At 37.3% G+C, this 7,253-nt stretch overlaps 1 non-coding gene across 1 annotated transcript; it reads right to left on the bottom strand.

Moving 5' to 3' along the window:
* Positions 1-3,012: 3,012 nt before the first annotated feature.
* TRNAH-GUG lies at positions 3,013-3,084 on the bottom strand. The gene has a single exon. It is a non-coding gene; the product is annotated as a tRNA-His (tRNA).
* Positions 3,085-7,253: the final 4,169 nt, after the last annotated feature.

Below are 7,253 nucleotides of genomic sequence, written 5' to 3'. Positions count from 1 at the left end.
TGCTTTATTTTGTTTTCTTTTTTTCAGTAAAGTTAGAGAAGGAGAGCAAATAGATTTCTATTAATTTTGGAAAAATAGGTGGGGGGGTGCTACAAATGTGAAATATTGCATGATCTTTCAGCTGAAGTTAACGTTTATTTGTTTTACTAAACTGTTAAAGTGAGATATTTCTCGTAAAATGAGAACTGTCTGTGAATTTTGATAATGGAAAAATAAAGCATATCAATAAAACTGAAAATGAAAAAAAAAAAGCCCATTCAAATTATCTTTTGCAGAAACAGTAAGATCCTTGTAGTTTGAGTAACAGCCTTATGCCTATGTGTTAAGATTTAAGGGACAGTAAGCAAAACTATGACATCCTAACATTCTGTCATCATATCTTGTTTTTAAATTACATTTTTTTTTTCAATGAATAAAAAAAATACACCTTCCTCCTAAAGTAAGTAAGAGAAACTGTGTAACAAATATGTATAGTCAAGCAAAATATTCTGTCATTAGCTATGTTCAAAAAATATGTCTCATTCTGCTCTTTGAGTCCATAGACCTCTCCATCATGAACTGGTTCTGGGATAATTGTGGAATAGAATTCTGACATCTTTCAAAGTTGTTTGTCTTTATGATGTTATTATTTAGTTTCACTTCTTTAGTCCTTGAAGATTTTTGGCCTTTGAAACCTTCTATTAAAACACAAACCACTCTGGAAAGAGTCACACCTTAAGTTGTTATCTGCTATCATCTTAGCTATAATAATTATAACTCATTAAAGTTTACAAAGGTTTTTCTCATTAAAATCCTGTGAAGTAGGAAATGCAAGGATCCTTATTCCCATTCAACAGTTGAACAAAGTAAGGCTTAGAGAGGCCAAGTGACAGTATTGGAACTGGACTTGGAATCAGAGATATTTGGATCATACAATAATCCTTCCCTCTACTCTCTAGGTGTGTGACTTTAGACAAGTGACTTAATTTCATCATCTCAGTTTCGTCATGAATAAAATCATGACATTAGAAGTAATAGCTTCCTCATAGGACTGTTATAAAGATTAAACACAGGATATCCCAAAAGTCTTAGTATAGTTTTAAACTTTAATATTTTTGAAAGCTTCTGCACTAAGACTTTTAGGACATGCTGTATATTTATATATATAAAAGGTACAAAGCCCTTTTATCATTAATTACTCTTTTCAAATGAAAAAGTGCTTTGTAAATGCTAAAGTGCTTATAGTTCATTCCCTCCTAGGCTTTAAGTTTTTTTTATTTTTATTTTTAGATCACATTAGCAGAATCATCCAATGTCATGACTGAAATAGACCCTAAAGAATCATCTGATCCACGCTTCTCTTCGGAAAAATGACCTGTAGCTTAAGGTTTTCAATGCCCATATCCCATTAGAACTTCACAACCATCTGGTAAGGTCAGTATTACAGGTATTGTTCTCTTTTCCCAGAGAAGGGAAAGGGAAAGACCTAAGGGGAGCTACATGAGGCAGATCAGGTCTGTAAAATGATTGACTGATTTACCCCAAAGCTTACCGTAGTTGAACCCAGAAAATCTCTAGCCAAGACCACCTTACTGGTCCACTGGACCACAAGGATTGACACCCTCCTGAAATCAAAAGCAGGACACAGTCTAGGACCAGGGCTAGGGTGGAGAAGGGGCAGAAGAGAGAGGAAGGAGGGAGCTGAGAGGTGGAACTACACCAGGAAAAGAAAGTTGATAGGGGAGGTGGGAAACTACCCAAGAAAAACTATCTCCCTTCACAATTTTGCCTGGCCCAGCCTGGCTTGTATCAACAATCACAAAATGACTGAGAAGGGGTAAGGCTAGTGGATAATTATGTTTTTTCCCCCAGTGGTGCTGTATTTATGTATTGCTCTTGTTATTTTTTAAAACAACATCCCTTTTTAGATTTTTCTGGCTAAAACCAGAAAACCAGACCAACAAATAACAATAACAAGAGCAACCAACTAAACCCACCACTCCCATAACAAATGAGAACCAATAACACCCCAAATGCTTCTTCCTACCTTACATTATTTCCTCTTTTTCTCACCAAAAAGAACAAAAATGGGATTTTGCTAGCCCATCCATGCAAGCAGACACTAAACACACTCAAATGCATTTCCTAATGATGCCTTGTTTAATACAGAAGGGCCTCTATTTTAGAGCAGTAAAGCTTATTATAACATACCTACATTTCATATTTTAGGGTTGTAATAGTCATTCCTACAAGTCCTGGAGGAAGGCCCATTAGCTGTGTTAAATCATATTAATTTGCTATTAAACCAGTTATAATGCAAATGTCTGTCTTTTGGAAAACATTATTTAAAAAAAAAAAGTTTCACCATATATGGACATTATTTATTACTCGATTCTCATTGTCTCCTTATAACATGCCCTTGATCAGACCCAAATGCACATTTTGGAGATTTTTCCGTTTGAGCAACAACTGGCTTCTTATATTATCCACTGATGCAGGAAAGTTAAATTACAGCCAGTTCATATCATAGAAACAAAGTGTTTCCTGCAATTACTGATAAGGGACAGTTCATTTTCTCTCTGTCATCCTGCAAAACCCTCCTAACAATTCATGCCTGGTTAAACAGGATTTCCACATCTACCGCTGACATCTTTCCAAGTAATTCAGGGTTGTTATTACGGTACAGTCCTGGCAAGGCTCAAAAGCAAGCAGACTTGACTAGGCTGCTCAAAGCAGAGCTTAAGTAGTTGTAATTAATAATAATTACATGCCCACTACACTCTAGTTTTATCACATTATCCATCAATGCAAATAAAAAATATATATGTGTACACATCACATTGTGTATATTTTATATAATATACACACAGTTGTGCTAGCACGAGTGCAAGAACAACAAAAATAATTTTTCTGTGTTACGTGTAGAATGGTTCAAACATTTGCTTCAAGTTCATGAAATCGTTTTCAGTTGATGGGCTATTGAAAAGTTACCATCGTCTGGTTGTCAGCAAAAGCGTTGCGCATTACCCTCCCTGCCGTGACTCGGATTCGAACCGAGGTTGCTGCGGCCACAACGCAGAGTACTAACCACTATACGATCACGGCACGCTACCGGGGAGATACCGGTTTCGGCTCTTTCAATACTATTGCAATATCAAAGTCTATGGAAACAGTGCCATCTGTTGCCCATATATATATGTTTCTCACTTCTCATTGTAAAAACTCCTTTTCTTTTAAATATTTCGCTCCGGGAAAAGTTGCTTTCCAAGTGGCTAAAAAAATAAATAAATAAAATAAAAAAAATAATAATAATAATTGAAATGCCTTGAACACTTAAAATAAAAAATCTTAGGGAACTGGAGAAAATGATAGAATTAGACAAAATCATACTTCACCAAGAATCTACCTCCACGCAGGCTTTGCCGGGCGTGAGAAATTAGTTCAGGTAGCTTTCTCCTTTGACAGACACTTCAGAAAAGGGAGGTATTCTTGTCACTATTCCTGAAAATGATATAGAAGAAAATAAGGAGGCAAAAGGAAGACCGGTCTTTTCATAAATGTTTTCTGCTGCATTTATTTAGCGGGTTTGGGGGTTTTGGGGGGATTTTTCTAATTTTGTGTCTCCAGCACTTAGAACAGTGTCTGAGACAGCAATCAACCATTCAACCATCCAGCATTTCTTAATGCCCACTGTTTAACAGGTTACGTGCTTGATTTAAGTCTTCCAAGATCCAAGTAAAAAATCCCTTCCCTCAAGGAATCTATAGTGCATATAAAAACTATGTACACGATTAGTATAAGGTAATTGGGAGAATCATATAAATTAATGGATGAATGTACAAATGACTGAAGGAAAAGCATTAAATATAGCCCTCTTTAGTGTTTTCTTCACTGGTCTGACTTTTCAGTTTTTCTCAGGGAATATCAATAGAGCAAGAATTCAGCAACCACAACATGGAGTTGAAGATTGGGATACAATGGAAAGTGGGTAGTTTCCCCGCCGCTCATTGGGAAATCTAGTCCCTGCTGAATTCAATTCAATGCATTTATGAACCGTGTGCAAAGTGGGGAGGGGAGAGGGGGAAGGAGAAATACAAAATAAAATTTCAATTTCAGAAGACTGTCAACTTGAAGTGCTATGGAAAAAATTTTACAGCATGAGTTCAAATGCTGCTTCTAAAACTGGTTAACTTGCGTGACCAGGGGCAGTCTTCTAATTACTTTGAGCTTCAGGTTGTTCTTAGTTCAGGCCTTTATCACTTCTTGCCAAATGATTACAACAGCCTTTTAACTAGTATCTTTGCTTCCGGTCTCTTCCCCTTTCTATCCCAATGTACACACTGCTGTCAAAGTGATTTTCCTAGAGTACAGATCTGAACATATAACTTTCCTACTCAAATAATGATTCCCTCTTCTCAGTTTCGCTTTTAAAACCCTATACAACAAGGCCCCAGCCTATCTTCCCAGCATCAAAAAATCAATCCAGTAAGACTGGCTTCCTCTTTTCTTCATGTATTATTCCACTTGCTTGTCTGCACTAGGTATCCCTCATGTCTGGAATTCACTCCCTCCTTAGCGCCATTTTGTAGAATTCCCCTTTCCTTTAAGAAGCTCAACCGGGGTCCTCAAACTTTTAAAATAGGGGGCCAGTTCACTATCCCTCAGACTGTTGGAGGGTTGGACTATAGTAAAAACAAAAACTTTGTTTTGTGGGCCTTTAAATAAAGAAACTTCATAGCCCTGGGTGAGGGAGATAATCGTCCTCAGCTGCCGCATCTGGTCCGTGGGCCGTAGTTTGAGGACCCCTGATTCTAAAACATTAAGGCACTCCTTGTATCCACTATCTGCCTATGGGGGGGGTCCCCAAACTGTCTTGTATGTAACTAAATTGTATATATTTATAATTAACAACTTTGTGTCTCTGCTATCTTTATGTGTGTGTATAAACATATACATATATGTGAGTATATATGTATGTATGCATAATATATGTTTGTGTGTGTTTGTCTCCTTCATTTAAATGCAAGCTCATTGAGAAAAGGGAATGTTGATTTCATTGTATTTGAATCTACTCTGTCCAAGCTCATTATAGGGAAAACTTTGCCATCTTGCAAGATCCCATAAGCCTCAATACCCCATCTCATCTCTACCCTTTTTCCCCTCTTATTGAAGGGTAAAGACATGAACTTCAAAAATTCAATTTAGGGAGGAACTAAGCTCAGAATATCTCATTTCTTATCTAGCTGCCTACTTTGGGACTTCTCTGACTACTCCACCAGGCTCTCTTATCAGGAAGCTTGTTTCCCAAAACAATCTTTATAAACCCCTGCTTTTCAATTTCCTTTTAAGAGCTATCTTCCCCATTAGAATGTAAGCTCCTTGAGAGCAGAGGTTCCTTCCTTCCTTCCTTCCTTCCTTCCTTCCTTCCTTCCTTCCTTCCTTCCAAGGTAGCCCCAAAACTCTTCCTCTTTCCTCTCTGACTTTGGGAGGAACGCTAAGCTCTCTCTTGAGAGACCCACCCCAGGGAATCAAAATAAAGTGGTTTCATTCGGGTCCAGGACCACTCCTAATCTTGAGTTGGAAATTAGCCCAGAGACATTCAATTCCAAGATTTTCTATTCTGATTCCAGCTCAAACTGCTCCTAGCTCCCATCAAGAGCTGCCCCTAACTTCTAGCCAAGGTTTCAATTATAAAAAGAGGCAACTTGGGATTTATTCCTTGCAGAGGACCTAACATGCCATGCCAAGGAACCTCTCTCTCCCCTTGGCATAAGCTGCAACCCTCTGCCCACTGAAATGATACTCTCTATCAGCATTACTCCCTCTTTATCTTTATCTCTCTATTTCCCTATCAAGACCTTATTCACCTCTCTGTCAGGATTTCTCTGCTAGAAATTTTATATCCCTCTGTCAGGACCTTGCCCCAAGGAATTCAGTTTTTCTATTCGTATATAGCAAAGGCTGACTTCCCAATGCCAATAATAAGTTTATTATTTTTGTCAGTCTAGCTTTTCAGGTTTGTAAATTCCTTTCCAAAGGACCTCCATGCTGACCAAAGGGGTTCCCACAACTCCCTGCCCTGTGCCGAACCTCATCATTTGGGGAAACAACCCCGAACTTCATCACTTCCCTTCCTTCCTTCCTTCCTTCCTTCCTTCCTTCCTTCCTTCCTTCCTTCCTTCCTTCCTTCCTTCCTTCCTTCCTTCCTTCCTTCCTTCTTTCCTTCCAATTCATAATTCTTCCATTTTTTTCATTAAAATGTCAGCCTCTTTCCTCCCTCTTTCTTCCTTTCCGCTCTCCTTTTCTTTCTTTTTCTTTTCATATCCCCAGTGTTTAGTACAATGCTTCAAACATTATAGGTACTTCATAAATATTTGCTGACTGATAATGCCAGGAACATAATTGATACTTTATAAACACCTGATTGATTAATTCATCTAAAAACTGGGAACAATAATATCTCCTCAGGAATGCAGTGAAGATCTAATGAGATTATGTATGGAAGGTGCATGCCTTAAAGGGCCATATAAAGATACATTATTATCATTGCTATTACCTCTTATAAGCTTGAAACATTTTTTTCTGAAGATTTTAAAAAATTCTCCTAGGGATAACCAAGATAATGAATAAATGATTTCGGTAGGGAGTTTGTAATAATAAAAACAATGATAACTGATAAAAACAGAGCTCAAATTTTACAGCTTAATAGGGTTTTACAGCTAAGAAGTACTGAGGCTAAATTTGAATTCAAGTCTTCCTAACTTTAGGTTCAATGTTCAATCTATGGCATCACTCAGAAAAAGAACAAGCCAAATTTTAAGCATAGTAATAAATTAGGAGCCTAAATATCTAAAAATAGGATTGAATTTAAGAACTGGTGCACACTGGAATGATACTTGGCTAGTTATAAGGAGGCAAAAGCTTTGTTCTAGAATACTTAATATTTCACATGTTTAGCAAAGAAGATGGGACTAGCTAACTTTCTTCTAGCTCTAAATATATGACTTGGAAAAAAGATTTATCCTTCTACTTAGTCTCTTCATTCTATAACTACTTTTTTAAAAAAGTATTTTAGTTCAAATGTATACTGTCAATCTTATTTAACTCCCACTCTCACCAAGGCAAAGTACATGGACCTGCTGCTAGCCCCTTACCCACAATGCCTTCCTTCTCTGGCAAAAATCCAACTGCATAAATACCAGATTGACAACAGCTCTTGATAGTAACTCAAATGATAAAGAACAAAGAGAATTTATTGACTGCAACTTTAATAT

The sequence above is a fragment of the Sarcophilus harrisii genome, chromosome 1 (genome assembly GCF_902635505.1).
Source record: "Sarcophilus harrisii chromosome 1, mSarHar1.11, whole genome shotgun sequence".
Lineage (NCBI taxonomy): Eukaryota > Metazoa > Chordata > Mammalia > Dasyuromorphia > Dasyuridae > Sarcophilus > Sarcophilus harrisii.
This window is presented reverse-complemented; position numbering and strand designations above follow the sequence as displayed.